Here is a 16,274-nt window from a genome sequence, read left to right on the forward strand (position 1 = left end):
CCCTCTGTCCAAAGCGGCCCCAATAGCCATGCTCGGGAGAGGTGCATTCTGGGTATGGTAGTCTTCTTGCGTCCGGGAGAGACACCGAGTCTACCTCCGGAACTACAATGCCCAAAATGCGCCAAGGTCGGACGCGCCCGAGCGAGGGAGCGGAGGCGACTCGGCCGCCATGTTAGGAGTGCCGGGAGGACTCCACGGACCGGCGCGGAGGTTCAGGGAGCGCGGGATCCGAGTGGTGGTGCGGTGGGGACGGTGAGGTGGAGAGTAAGCCGATGGGAGAACCTTGGGCCCCGATCCGGTGGGGAGCCGGGTGGAAGCCGCCCTGGGGACTGATGTCCTGCGGGTCCAACTGGGGGTGGCATCTTTATGGAGGCCGAGTGAGCCTCCGCCTCACGGTCCTGCAGGGTTGCATGGAGCCCCACGCCTCCCGCCCCATTTTCTAAGGGATTGAAGGAGTTGTTTTACTTCTGGGAGTGGAGGCTCCCTTAGACTGGCTAGCAGGACCGTCGCGGTGGATGCCTCTGCTGAGGTGCTGGCGGCGACCCGCGCGCCTTTAGATGGAGAAGCCGGCTTCCACCCAAGGAGTTGGGAGAAACTTTGTCCTTATTTGTGTCTTCTTGCTATTTATTTGCAACAATCATGCCCCCTCTACTAGGTTTGGGCCTTCACTTATTTCTCATACGGAAGTGATTTGCAAAGGTCTTAAAAGAAACCGTTATTGGAAGGTACGGGATAGAAGGGAACATTGCTTTGGCCTTGAAGATGAGAAAAAAACATGGAGCAGCCTAAAGGAGAAACACCCAGTTGAACGACAACTCACTGACTGGAGAAAGCAGGGAGGTTGAAAGGGCATATTATTTATAGGCTTACCGAGGGCGGGTGAACTGATCCGGAGTAACACTGGTTCTTGGATAAACGAAGTGGATGCTAAGTTGATTAACATGGATTGCCGGTTTATTTTAAAAATTCATTTACTATGTGGTATTCCATACGTATGACTGCTTTAAGAACTTTTAAGTCATTTTGCCCAGTCTCTTAAATGAACTGTATTTTTTTTCCCAATTGTGTTACTAAAACAGAATTGTATGTTTGTTCTTTTCCAGAGTCTGTCTACACTATGGAAAGATGGGAAATTTCATTTCCTGCTGAGGGTGTCTCAAGGGTTAAAGAAAATGCTGTTATCTGTGCTTCCCCCACCCACTTCTCCCTTTTGCACTTTATTCTGAGAACAGAATTAACTGTGGCTTTGGGGGGTTAGTGGAGGTATGCACTATATCTCTATTAGGACGTAATAAAATTAGAGCAGATAGTTTCTCCTATTAAAAAAAAAAAGGCTAGTCAGAGTGATTTAAAATGACCAAAACAGGCAGAAACAGTCTTTCACGTGTATGCAGATGATAACTGTAAAAACAGAATTTGAAAGACTCAACATATGTCATGTTCCTGGGAACAAGCCACAAGATAAGTCACTTTGTTTCATTCTTACACAAAGGTAAATTGTTGGTGTCATTTATCCATGAATACAACCATGTACAAGGCTCATACAAATAGTATGTTATTCAGAAACACTTTTGCAAATACTGATGGTAAGTAGTTGGAAAGAAGCAAATGCTTACTTTTTTTTTTCTGACCTCTAGAAATGTTTTAAGCTAATAAATCTTGTGCATTTTATAAGACAGTTATGTAAGCAACAGCCTTAGTTTGAGTTACTGTGAAAGGCCAGTATATAGTGGGGAAAGGAACAGAATGCTCAAAAATCTTATGTGTGAAAAATAAGAGTGATATCTTTTTAAGTTTAAAGTTGTTCATCTGAACATCTGGCCATACATGAAACGAATGTATTTAGTATCCTTAAAATTGTCCATGATTTAATTATTTTTTTTTCTTTTAAACTTTTTTTTTTTCAGTTGTAGTTGGACATAGTGCCTTTATTTTATTTATTGCTATGTGATGCTAAGGATCGAATCCAGCGCCTCGCACATGCTAGGTAGCACTCCACTGCTGAGCCACAATCCCAGCCCCTCCATGATGTAATTCTTACTTTGATGGGGGGGGGGGAAATTCCACACTCCTCTTTAGAAATTTGATTTACAAATTAATATCTGTGGGTCTGTGATGCTAGCTTCTGAAAGAATAGCCTGAGGAAAACATTGAATTAGAAAAACATTTTAAAATTTGAATTAGGAAAGAGATAAACTACATTCAAGTATCATAGGTAGCACATTTAAGAGTATTGAGTCAGTTGCATTTAGAGCAGAGGTTTTTTTCAACAAGGATAAGTGTCAGGATTGCCTATAAAAATCTAAAAATATATTACTACTGCCCATCCATCCCTGTTGAATTGGAACCAACTATTGAGTATTTTTAGAACTTTATAAGTGTGACTACAGGGCTTGGGTGGAGTAGTCTTCTGCATCCTGTATTTGTGTTTTTGTATTATCTAAAGCAAGGAATAACAAAAAGATTTTGGCAAAAACTAGTTAATTGCTGATTTAATCCATGTGATTTCTGAAAGTGTAGATGAGGGATTCACCTGGTGATCAACTAAAACATGACATTTGGGAAGCAAATGCAGTTGAAATTGAGGAGAAGAAATCAATGTTAACCTTAAAAGTACTGCCATATCATCACTTACCTAGATGTTTCTGAGAGTGAAGGTTTAGCCTAATCCTAACAAAGCCTAATAATAAGAGACACCCAGTAATAGCACAATGCCAGTAAGAGCTCATTGCCCTGATAAAATCATGGTAGTTAGAGGCAACGTGATATTTTGGTTTGGGGAATTTTCTGGAAATAACAACCCTTTGCCCTAAATCTAGAATATTTTAGATTATTGATATTGTAACGTTCTTGATGTTTCAGTGTCTAAAGTCATATAGGCCCCTTTTTAGAAATGAGAAATCTTACAGATCGTCTAAGACGTGTTCTACAAAAGAGGAAATGGACACAGTAAATTTTAAAATTACTATTGGTCACACTGCACACTAGTGGTAAGAAGCATAGCTAAAGGTGAAATCCAGTTCCTTCTATCTTTTTTTTTTTAGAGAGAGAATTTTTAATATTTATTTTTTAGTTCTCAGCAGACACAACATCTTGGTTGGTATGTGGTGCTGAGGATCGAACCCGGGCCTCACGCATGCCAGGCAAGCGCGCTACCGCTTGAGCCACATCCCCAGCCCCAGTTCCTTCTATCTTTAGTGCTATGCGCATTTTTTTAAGCTCCAGATTTTTTCCCCTATGATACTCTAGGGTTTATACATTTCAGTATATATTTGATTTTAGTGTTGGAATCTCAGACAATTTAAAAAATAGTAAAACAAAAGAAACATTTATTTTTTAGGTTTGTTGTATTGTGATGGGGTCTTGTTATGTTCCATGCTGACCTGGAACTTCTGGGTTCCAGCCAAGCTATCCTCCCACTTCAATGTCCTGGGAATACAGACATGTTCCTGGTGCCTGGCTTCTGCAAATTCTTTGGTTCACTGAATTTATCTACAATCTTTACATTCATAGTCCAGTTACATTCTTTTCATCCATATTTGCTGATGATTAAGATAAGACCTAAGAGAATAAGCAGTTTAAATTAATCACAGGATTTAAACTTTAATACATCTTTAGAGGGGGGAGGTACACTTGGAGATACCATTAGCCTGAATTCCTACTGTTTTAGTTTGAAGTCCATTTTTTTATTTTTAGTTGTAGATAGACAACAATACTTTTGTTGGGGAGGGGGTTAATTTTTTTTTTTTTAGATGTTGATGGACCTTTATTTTAATGTGGTGCTGAAAATTGAACCCAGTGCCTCACACATGCTAGGCAGGCACTCTACCCATGTGGTGCTGAGGATCAAACCCAGTCCCTTTCATGTGCTAGGCAAGTGCTCTACCACTGAGCTATAGCCCCAGCCCTTGAAGTCCATTTATAACATTCTAGGGCTGGATTTGTGGCACAGTGGTAGAGCACTCGCCTTGCACAGGTGAGGTACTAGGTTCAATCCTCAGCACCACATAAAAATAAATTTTTAAAAATTTCTATAAGAAAGCCTTGACGATAGATAATAGCAGGGGTGTTGATGAAAGTTCAGTGAAATAGGACTGGAGTTGTAGCTCGGTGGTAATACGCTTACCTAGCATATGTGAGACACTGGGTTTGATTCTCGGCACCATATATAAATAAAGATCCATTAACAACTAAAAAAATATAAAAAGAAGAAACTTAAGTGAAATAATCTGTGAAGCATTTAGAAGTCCAGAATGTGGTAAAGTTTATTGTGGATTTTAAGTTATTAAAAAGTAGTTTGAACCCCAAAGATAAGGATTACTTTCAAAGATTCTTTTAATATAAGTCAAATTTGTATGACAAGTTCACATTAAAATATAGCCCCATTTCTTCCTTTGATATAATGACAATATAGGGCAACAATCTTTTAGCCTATAACATAAGAAATGTGACATGCCTATTGCCGGGTTGCGTTACTATGTAACTATGGTTATGCCTGGGATGGCTTAACTTTAAGAAAATTACATAATGATTTTCCAGTTTACCTGGACAGTTTGAAAAGCCTCACAATTGATTATGAAAATCAGACCCTATCTTTACTGAAAATCAGTAGTTAATTCCCTAAAAGAATAGTTAGAATGCCTAAATTTATAAAAAAGTATTAGAATTACTTTGTACCTTACCAAGTTTTGAAATAATCCTTTTCATATTCTGACCTATGAAGTTTGGAAAACCTGCCATCTGCTATGTTGCCTACCCTTCCATTTCAGCAATTGTCTTACTAATTCCAGAAATGCAGTGCCAATAACCTAAAGGTGATAACAGGCCCAGCAGTTACATTAAAACTTACTCTAACCAACAAAGTAATCAAGACAATAAGCAAACATAAAGGGAGAAAATAAAAATACTACAAAAATGTCTTTTCAGACTTCCCCTTAGATTTGAGTTAAAGGTTTTCAGCCAATATTTTCATAATTAGTTACAGATAAGCCTGCCATTTAGGTTTAATAACTAGAGTTTCTCCAGGGAAGATCTTTAATTCTGAACAGGAAGAAAAAAAATTTCCCCCTTGGTATGGGGGATTGAACCTGAAGTCTACCACTGAGCTTCATCCCTACCCCCCTTTTTAAGTTTTTTTTTTTGTTTTTTTTTTTTGTTTTTTTTTTGTTTTTTTTTTGAGGCACTGTCTCACTAGATTTCCCAGGGTGATCTTGAACTTGCAATTCTACCTCAGAATCTTAAGTTGTTGATACTACAGGAATGGAGTGCCACACCCAACAAGAAAAAAGTTATATTAAGAAGACAGAAGAGTATGTTTTCTACTCTTGGGTAACCCAACCATTGTGTATATAATGGATTGACAAGTTTAGCTGCTGGGTTTAATGTACCACTGAAGATTAATGTTCCAACAGCAAGATTTGAGGTTCACATATCCATAGTTAATGATTAACCAGAAAAGGTGAGCTGTCTTTATTCTATGATTTTTGTTCTCAGTTTTTAGCAGATTTGGGTAATAAGGGAGCCCCAGAAAACATTTCTTTGAGTACATACAGTTGAAGCTATCAATGTAAGTATGTTTTATGAACAGCCATTTTAGGAAATTCAAACATGCAGAGATGCTCAAATTGAAGTAAGTAGATACATAGTCATAAGTCAATTTGTTAGCAAATCTTTGAGGGTGCTCTCTACATGAACTTGCTGTTAAGGTTAATCCTTTTAGTTGTATCTTAAAAACTTTTATAAATGGCTTTCTTGAGATGAAATTCCTCTGTCCACCCATTTAATGTGTGCAATCCACTGGGTGTTAAATTTGTTCATGGAGTTGTGCAACCATTACTACAAACTTATGTGTCTTTCTTGCCTTCCAGTCCCATGGACGTCTCTCTTCAGTGTTCATGTTTGGGTGTCTTTTCTAAAATTGTTCTGCTTTTTCATTTTGTTTTTCTTCTGGGGTCTTCACAACCACTGTTAGAGAAAATAGTTGTATCCATTTGACTAGGAAGTTTGACTTAATCAGGACTTGTCTGTTCCTGCTTAGGTACTTTTTTTTTTTTTTTTTTTTTTTTTTTGGTACCAGAGATTAAACCCCAGAGGTGCTTAACCTCTGGCTCACTTCCTCATCCTCAGCCCTTTTTAGAGACATGGCCTCACTAAATTTTTGAGGCTGACTTTGAACTTGTGATCCACCTGCCTCAGCCTCCTGAGCCACTGGGATTACAGGCATGTGCCACCATGCCCGGTTCAGCTACACTTATGAACCCTTTTACTTAGGGGAGTAGATATCTGATATAGATGAAGAAAAATGCATATGGAGAAAAGCAATTGATAAGGTAACAAAGCCCTCCTCAAAAAGTAGGGAATCAGTGCTAGGGATATACCTCAGTTGGTATAGTGCTTGCCTTGCATGCACAGGCCCTAGATTCAGTTCCTAGCACCACCCAAAAAAGTCAATTCTAACATAATTAAGAATTAACTTTTCCACTATTTGAAGTCAGTCTCACCCCATTATTTTCTCTTAAGAGATTTAACTGGCAAAATAAACAGGAGTCAGCAAAAGAAGGGAGCAGCTTAGACAAGTTCAATATAATTTTAAAAATATATTAAAGGACATTGCTTGTTAACTAGATCCTGGCAGTGTAACCCAGTATGTTCAAATATGACTTCTCAGGAGATACACACAAGGAGGAATCCACTGGAGACTTGAAAATGTTTGCCAGTTGAATTGTTCTCTGCTGTAAAATAAGACATTTTGAACTACAATGAAAGCTGCAAGATCTCATATATCTGGAGTAAATTCCCAGATCTCAAAAATTTAAGCTAAAGCCTAACTTTGTCCAGGCTAGCATCTATTCCTGACAAATTTAAAACTGAATCCAGCAGCCCTACCATTTCAACTGTTCAGAGAGAGGGAAAGGCATGAAAATAATAAATTTAACTATTTATACCATGGGCCCAAAAATACCCAGATTTGGAGAACTATTTCACACCACTATTTCTAAGTTGATTTGAAGGTAATTAGTTCTTATGCTAATTATTAACTTAATACCTCCTCAGTAGTTTGAGATAAGAGGTAAGCTTCATATAATTTGTTCTGAACCTAAGTAGAGGCTCAAAAGTCATATATAGTCCACTGTAGCCTTAATTTTTAGGGTGTATCAGAGCTATGGTGGAGTTCACTTAAAATGTTATTGAACAGTTTATAAGGGCTGGGAATGTGGCTCAGTGGTAGAGTGCTTCCCTGGCATGCATAAGCCCTGTGCTCAATTCCTCTGGTAACACTGGTAGGGACATGTTATTAAAATATTCATGTACCAGTTGAGGTCAAAATAAAACTACAGGCTACATATACTGTAATCTTAAGATCATCTTCATGTGGTCATGGGAAGTTTGTTTGGTCATTGAATGAGGCTTTGAATCTCAATACTATAAGACTTGGGCATGTCCATTATGAGACTTTAAATCCTATAAGGAGAAAATATGCCTACTTCATTGAGTTTTCTTGAGAGCTAAGGAAATACATGAAAATGCTTAATACTCAAAAGGCAGAATGGTCAAGTTTATCTTAGAACATAGACTGCAGAGCCAGGTGGCCTGGATTGAAATGACATTTCAGTCACTGTTGACTTTGAGCAAGTTTTTTATGCCTCAGTTTCATCTAAGTGGAAATACTGATGAATAAATGAGACCGTCCTTTTGAGATAAAAATAACTTCATGAGGGTTCATTGAAAAACATTCAGGGCTGGTGCTGTGGCTCAGTGGTACAGCACTTGCCTAGTACATGTGAGGTACTGGGTTTAATCTTCAGCACCACATAAAAATGAATAAAGGTATTGTGTCCATCTACAACTAAAAAAAAAAAAAATGTTTTGGGTTTTTCATCATGACACTATCTCTGCCTTAGGTGCTAGAAAGCAGTATCCCCTCAGTTTTAAGGTATCAGCCAGATACCTTGCTTAGTAAAGTATGCTTTATATGTTTTGTAAAGTGTGTGTGTGTGTGTACACATGATTTACAATTAACTGAAGGATTATACGATTTAGAGACAAATACGGTGAGTATTGATTGACTAATATAACAATTTTCAGGATCTGATCTGCAGATATCTAAAGTGAATTCAAGCTCTGGGTCTACTTGAATGTTGAAACTTCGAAGACAAAGCTAAATGCGAACTGCTTTAGAGTCAAAACTGGGTTCTTGATTCCTGCTCAAATGGTTAGCAACTGTAGTGTCATCTTAGGCAAATAAACTTTGAATCAGCTTCTTTAACTTTAAAATATGGTAGCAGTTAATAGAATACCAAATATATAGTAGTTTGTCATGTTCTATAGCACGATCTATATAGGCTCCCAGCATTAGAATCTCCTGGAATATATTATTAATATGTAGATTTTGTTATCTCAACTACATATGTTGCTTAAAAATCTGAGGGTGAGATTCAGGAATCTGCATTTTTAATAATCTCACCAGGTGATTCCTCTAACCCAATCCCTAATTTTACTAGAAAGCACTAAGGTAAAAAGCTTGCCCAAATCAGATCTCTAAATACAGGCACCCTTTTATTTGTGTTTTCCTAATTCAATCTTATTTTATTGTGCTCCAATATCTCTTATCCTTGCTGCAATACCAAGACATAAATGCCAAAATTTTAAATGTTTCCAAGTGCATAGATATTCAGTGAAGAATATAGTCCAACCACCACATGAGTATATAGAAAGATGAAGTTCTTTTAGGGAAATTATAAATTCTGTAGTTTATTCCATGATTCTACTAAAGCATTAAAATGTTTTTTAATAAGAAGCAGCACTACAGTACTCTATTATAGACATCTAAAGTAGCAATATTTGGGGAGCACAGTTTCACCAAATCAGTTCTAAATCTGATTCTGTAGCTATGTATTAAGTAAGTACCAAGTACAAGACCCTGGAGGTACAATGATGATTGTGGCCCTCTAAAACATAAGGTTTAACCTTTTTAATGTCATAGATCTCTGTCAATCTAGTGAAGTCAATGGATATTTTTTTAAAAAGAAAAAAATAAAACAGTTTTTAGGGTCTAAGGATGTAGCTCCGAGGTAGAATGCTTGCCTAGCAAGCATGAGGCCATGAGTTTAATCATCAGTTCCACAAAAAATAGTAACAAAAGTTTTTAAATGCAGAAAGTACACTGCATTAGATTACAAACGGAGCAAATAATATTGATATAGTTAAAATTAAATATGTGCTTTATTAACTCCTTAAAATCTAGCAGTGGCTCAATAATAATTTCAATAGTGGTGGATGAATTATTTCAAGTTATTTACAACAATCGCAATGATATGAAAATAATCAGTGCAATTGTGACAGTCAAAAGTGTACTACTCTAAGCTGCTACATTCAAATTTTATTAGTAATTAGTGAAAATAGAGTTATAATTTTCCTCCATACAAGTTCATAGATTCTGAATTATGTCTATGGATCCCTGGTTAAGATTTTTAATAAGAGGTCGGGCATGATGGCACATGCCTGTAACCCCAGTGGCTTGGGAGGCTCTGATTAGAGGATTGCAAGTTCAAAGCCAGCATTGGCAACTTACCTACACTCTAAGTAACTTAGTGAGACCCTGTCTCAAAGTTTAAAAAAAAATAACAAAGGCCTGGGGAGTTTACTCAGAAGTTAAGCACCCCTGGGTTCAATTCCCAGTACCAAAAATATATATATATACACATACCACACACACATATATGTTCATATAACATATATGAACCTAGCTATCTTCAAGGCCCAATTAAGATCTTTTTAAAAAAATGTAGTTGTGATTGGACAGAATGCTTTTATTTATTTTTAATTTTATGTGGTGCTAAGGATTGACCCCAGTGCCTCACACATGCTGAGCAAGGACCCTGCCACTGAGCTACAGCCCCAGCCCCCAATTAAGGTCTTTAGAGACCTTGGCACAGAAAATTTGTGGTGCGTTAACCCATATAACTCAAAATCATAATGTGAATTAAAGAAAGTTCTTACTGTCCCATGGTGAAGATTAAGATATTTTTAGAAAATGCTAAATTATCTCCATTTGTTTCTTGGGCAGGAGAATGTAGCTGCTTTGCTGATATCTGAAAGTGTGGGTTTAGAATCCAGGCTTGGCTGTGTCCACTGCACTTGGTATATATAAGAGCTTAATAATGGAATGAGTGAAATAGAAAGAGTAATCATGAAATTCATCTGGAAAAATAAGTGACCCAGAATAGCTAAAGCAATTCTAAGCAGGAAGAGTGAAACAGGTGGTATTACTATAGCAGACCTTAAACTATACTACAGAGCAACAGTAACAAAAACAGCATGGTACTGGCACCCAAACAGGCTGGTAGACCAATGGTACAGAATAGAGGACACAGAGACTAACTCACAAAATTCCAACTACCTTATATTAGACAAAGGTGCCAAAAGCATGCACTGGAGAAAGGATAGCATCTTCAACAAATGGTGCTGGGAAAACTGGAAATCCATATGCAACAAAATGAAATTGAATCCCTATCTCTCACTATGCACAAAAGTTCTCAAAATGGATCAAGAATTAGGGATTAAACCAGAGACTCTGTGTATAATAGAAGAAAAAGTAGGCCCCAATCTCTATCACGTGGGGCTAGGCCCCAACTTCCTTAATAAGATGCCTATAACACAAGAATTAAAACTAAGAATCAACAAATGGGATGGATTCAAACTAAAAAGTTTTTTTCTCAGCAAAAGAAATATAGGTGAACAGGGAACCTATATCCTGGGAACGAATTTTTACCCTTCACACATCAGAGCTCTACTCTCTAGGGTATATAAAGAGCTCAAGAAGATAAGCACCCCAAAAACAAATAATCCAATCAATAAATGGGCCAAGAACCTGAACAGACACTTCCCAGAAGAGGATATACAATCAACAAATATACGAAAAAATGCTCATCATCTCTAGCAACCAGAGAAATGCAAATTAAAACTACTCTAAGACATCATCTCCAGTAAGAGTGGTAGCCATTATGAAGACAACAAAAAGTGCTGGCGAGGATATGGTGAAAAAGATACATTCATACAATGCTGGTGGGACTGCATATTGGTGCAGCCAATTTGGAAAGCAATATGGAGAATCCTTGGACAGCTGGGAATGGAACCACCATTTGATCCAGCTATTCCTCTTCTTGGACTATACCCAAAGGACCTAAAAACAGCATACTACAGGGACATAGCCACATTAATGTTTATAGCAGCACAATTCACATTAGCTAAACTGTGGAGCCAACCTAGATGTCCCTCAGTGGATGAATGGATAAAAATAAAAGTGGCATTTATACACAATGGAATATTAGCAATAACAAATAATAAGATCATGGCATTTGCTGGGAAATGGATGGCATTAGAGAAAATTATGCTAAGTGAAGTTAGCCAATCCCCAAAAAACAAATGCTGAATGTCTTCTCTGATATAAGAGGGGTGACTCAAAATGGGGTTGGGAGGGAGAGCAAGGGAGGAAGATTACCTCTAGATAGGGAATAGAGGTGGGAGGGAAAGGGAGGGAGAAGGGGAATAGCATGGATGGTGGAAGGAGACCCTCATCATTATACAAAATACATGTATGAAGATGTGAATTTGGTGTCAACATACCTTATATACAATCAGAGATATGATAAATTGTGGTATCAGGGTGAATTAAGAATTGTAATGCAAAAAAAATAAGAAAAAAATCAAAAAATATAGAATGAATGAATAGCAGTAATTTTAGAGAACATGAAATTCATCAAGGGACAATATGAAAAATGGAATACAATAGTAGGTATTATATGCTCTTTTTGCTCAATCAATTAATGGAATAGAGGGGTTTGTAACCCAAGTAGTATCCATTGCAGGTAGAATTAAAGAATAGGGATACTATCCTCAAATGACCCACTGATGTGTAAGTTCTGTGAGAAAGATATTTGAATGTATCCATGTGTTCGATGTATCCAAAAGCATAGGACAGTGCCATAACACCCAACTAATTTGTCCTGCCTGGACCAGCCTCATTTCTAGGGTATCTCTCTGAGCTCTGCTCAGTTTAGCATTAACCTATCTCCATCTGTGGAAATTAAAAATGCCTCTTACAATTTAATAGGCATTCAGTAAGCTAATGAGAAGAAATGTTTTTATTTTCTCCTCAACAGAAAGCAAATAATTACCATAGTATTATATTTAGCTAAGATTTTCATTACTTCAGTGTAGGAATTTCCTCCATTTTAAAAGCAAAAGCACAAATCTGTCCATCCTTACTTTATTAACAAGCAAAGACATTGAGCATAGAACCTAGGTTTGTTCAACATTTAAAATTCACTACACAGGAACTGCTACTAGTATCTTTCCTTTTAAGGAAATACAAAATAAAACACTCTTTGTTTTGTTTTGTTTTTGTACCAGGAATTGAACCCAGGGGCACTTAACCACTGAGCCACATATCCAGCGACCGCCACCAACTTTTTTTTTTTTTTTTTTTTTTTAATTTTTGAGACAGGTTCTCACTAAGTTACTGAAGCTGCCTTGGAACTTGTGATCCTCCTGCCTCTGTCTCCTGAGCCACTAGGATTGCAGGTGTGCACCACCACATGCTGAGAGCCATAGCCAAGTAGGAATGATGCATGGCATTTTGGGTTGAAAGGTGACCCTGCTCAGGGATTAGGGTGGCTCCAGGTTTAGGGTGGATCCTGCTGCCTCAGGTGCCCACTCCTTTGGAGTTCCCCTTGAGTTCTCGTGGGGTTCTGAGAGAATTGGTGCACGGAGCCGAGTGGAGGCAGGGTGTTCACGGGAAGTGTGTGTAGAGTGTACGTGAGAGTTCAGGAATAAAGAGTTGCTGTTTGAATCTACAAGGCTTTGTGGTGGCTCGGTTATTTGGTGCCCAGCCAGACTGAGGCAACCACACCTGGCAAAAACAGCATCACTCCCATCCCCACCCTGTACTAGAGGTTGAACCCAAGGGGGCTTAACCCCTAAGCCACATCCCCAACCCTTTTTATTTTTTACTTTGAGACAGCATCTTGCTAAATTGCTTATGACCTTGCTAAATTGCTAAAGCTGGCCTCGAAATTGGGATTCTCCTGCCTCAGCCTCCCGAGTTCCTGTAATTACAGGCATGTGCCACCATACCTGGCAAAAAAAAACAGCATTTTTGACCCTAAGTATTTCAGTGCTCAATTTATACAAAAGAAAACCATCACAGCCATGACTACAAATGTGGTTTGTTTTGGTTTATTTTGGTTTTGTTTTTTTGCACATTTCCCAATCAGATGCAACAACCATTGTGAAACTAACACCAGGTGACAAATGTTCTGTAACTATTTAAAACACATCTTTTAAAGCTATTTAAATTAAAAATGCATAATATTTTTTAAAACTTTATATATAAAATCTATGCTGCAATATTATGCCTTCACAGTGTAATTAACAGCTATTTATCTTTTCTAGTCTATGCTCTAAGAAAAACAGTTCAAAGCTGGGTGTGGTGGCACACACCTGTAATCCCAGGGACTGGGGAGGCTGAGGCAGGATGATGGCAAGTTGTAGGCTGGCCTTAGCACCTAGGGAGACTTTCTCAAAATAAAATATAAAAAGGGCTGGGGATGTAGCCCATTCAGTGGTAGAATGCCCCTGGGTTCAATCCCCAGTACCAAAGAACAACAACAAAAGTACACAGTTCAAGATTTCTGGGGTTTGTGTTGGTAATTTACACTATTTGGGTTTTTTAAACCCTCCCCTAATAAATAATGTTTTCACATAGCTTTTGTAGAAGGAATAAAACAGTTCATATGAAAGCATCATTGTTTAAACTGAGAAAATGCTAATGGAAGTGAAGAGTGATTTCTAACTCCTCTGATTCACCTGGGAAGCATGAGACCATTATATCTAAATTAGTGCATGATTTAGATTATTTTAGTTCTGACTCTGAAGCACTTGTGTTGGTCAACACATAGCCTGAAGAAGTTAAATACAACTTGATTTTACAGATGAGGAAATTAGGTACCTGGAAAGTAAAACCTGGCCTGATCTGAACTGATAGGAAGGTGTCTGCAGGCTGTACTCACCCACAGTGTGAGCATCATTCACTCCCCAGCAGAAACATTGATCACAGTATCCTGCACAGACCCTTCTGGGTACATTCCATGATACAGTGTGTGGACCTTATTGCCATTCTAAACTCTAAATTCTAGATTACACTGACCCTAGGATTGTTGACTTATAGTTATTTTCTTTCCAGAGCAATCATCTAGGCCATGTGGTGTTTAAAGAACAAATACAGTTACAATACAGCACAGACTTTAAAGAACAATTTCAATCCCAAATATTCCTTTTTAATGTTCAATCTTCATGCAATTCATATGACCCTAGTAAAGCATTAAGATAACTGGGTTCCATGGTCAGACTATGCTCAATCTTTCCCTTCCTTTGTCTTCTTATTTACCCATCTAGATAGTACATGACCACTAAGTCATAGCTTCTTTGCAAGCAAAAGTTATAACACATTCATTTTCACATTTCCTTCTGTGCTTAAAACAGGACTTTTGTTTCTTCAGCAAATATTCATTGGGTATCCACTAGGTGTCAGATAATATACTAGGTAGATCTGGGGATATGAAGATAAGTAAACACAGATGTGTTCATACAAGTTTGACAGTCTTACGGGGAGAGGTAGAAAAATAAATCTGCAAGTCCAAAACATTGCAGTGTAATGTAATGGTTATAATGGAAAAAAATGGCAGAACTATTAATTTTAGATTTAGTAATCTATCAGTATCAATTAAATGAATCAAATGCATGTGTTAGCATGAGTGATGTATCAAAACATTGGGTAAGAACTGTGTAGAAATCAAACGACCAACCAACAATGCATAGGAAAGAGAACTACTTGATCCCAGGTAAGCTATAAAGCAAGTTCCTTTTTTAATTGGACTTCTGAAGTAAAACCTTTAACTTAAAAACAAATCACTCTTTCATCATTTAATCCAGTTTTTGGTTTTATTTGGAGCTTTTTGGCTTTACTTGTTCTAGATGTTAAAATTCTTTTGTCTTAATTCTCACCTACCTTCTCTAGTCCTCCTAATTGTCCCATTTTCATTTTCCCTAATCAGTGCCAACCCTAATCTTGAGTAGAATGGGGATTTTCTGATTTAAGAGAACTAAAAAGTAATTTCCATACATAGCTCCCCAATAAACCTCCCTCAGTGACTAAATTTCTACCATTGGAATATTTCTCTTTAGAAGCCTAGTATTGCATTGTGGTTTCCCCTGGTCATAAAGACTAAGGACCATCAACAGACCATGAAATTACATTTTTCCCCTCTTTTCAGATTTTTTAGTTAATTTTTAAATTTACATACAATAAGTTTCTTTTTGATATATAATTCCAATTTTAACAAATACATAGTCATATAAACACCAGCATAATCAAGATTTAGAAGAGTTTCATTATCCCCAGAGAGTTCTCTTGTGCCACTGCATTTATAATTTTTCTGGTTAAAATTACTTATTTTTCCAAAAATAATTTATGAGTGTTTCATGACAAAAAGTATGTCTTTGGGAGTTAAGAGTATCTTTCCTAATACACTTCTATGGAAACATACAAAGAAAGGGTAAATCATTAAACCATTATTAGACATTAGCAACTTTGTAATTTAAACTATTGAAAAGATTTAAGAAAAGGTGAAGGAAGTATACATTGGGTTAGATATTAGATGGAGTCAAGGGGTTGTAGAGATGATTAGGAACTGACTATGGAGCAGTGTGCATGGAAGGATAGATAAGGGTGGTATGTTTTGAGTAAATAGAAGAATCCTTGATTCTCAGATATAGGGGGCACTAAAGAAAGAAATGAGTCCTGAAGAGGTATAGCCTTCATGTAAAAATTCATGTTTTAATCTGAAGGCATAGCGTGGAATTCTAGTACTGATTCTGTCAGTAACTAATCCTTGAGAATAAATTTCTGGGCCCCAATTTCATTATCTCCAAGATATTAAGTTTGAACTAAGTATATTCTTTCCCCCCACACTTTAAAAATAATTTATTTATATAAAAAACTTACTTGTGTTTTTTTTGGGGGGTGTGGGGGGTACTAGGGATTAAACTCAGGGACACTTGACCACTGAGCCACACTGCCAGCCCTATTTTGTATTTTATTTAGAGACAGAGTCTCACTGAGTTGCTTAAAGCCTCACCGTTGATGAGGCTAGCTTTGAACTCATGATCTTCCTGCCTTAGCCTCCTGAACTGCTTGGTTTACAGGCATGTGTCAC

General features: G+C 37.5%; 1 long non-coding RNA gene across 2 annotated transcripts; it reads left to right on the plus strand.

Moving 5' to 3' along the window:
• The first annotated feature begins 139 nt into the window (after nt 1–139).
• Nucleotides 140–12,492, plus strand: LOC113179962 (uncharacterized). 2 transcript variants are annotated; one of them, XR_013343500.1, is made up of 4 exons: nt 140–264; nt 656–725; nt 1,104–1,263; nt 12,412–12,492. It is a non-coding gene; the product is annotated as an uncharacterized LOC113179962 (long non-coding RNA). The 2 variants fall into 2 exon arrangements; XR_003300404.2 differs by lacking the exon at nt 12,412–12,492 and having other exon boundaries at nt 1,104–1,921.
• Nucleotides 12,493–16,274: the final 3,782 nt, after the last annotated feature.

The sequence above is a fragment of the Urocitellus parryii genome, chromosome 4 (genome assembly GCF_045843805.1).
Source record: "Urocitellus parryii isolate mUroPar1 chromosome 4, mUroPar1.hap1, whole genome shotgun sequence".
NCBI classification, from domain to species: Eukaryota; Metazoa; Chordata; class Mammalia; order Rodentia; family Sciuridae; genus Urocitellus; species Urocitellus parryii.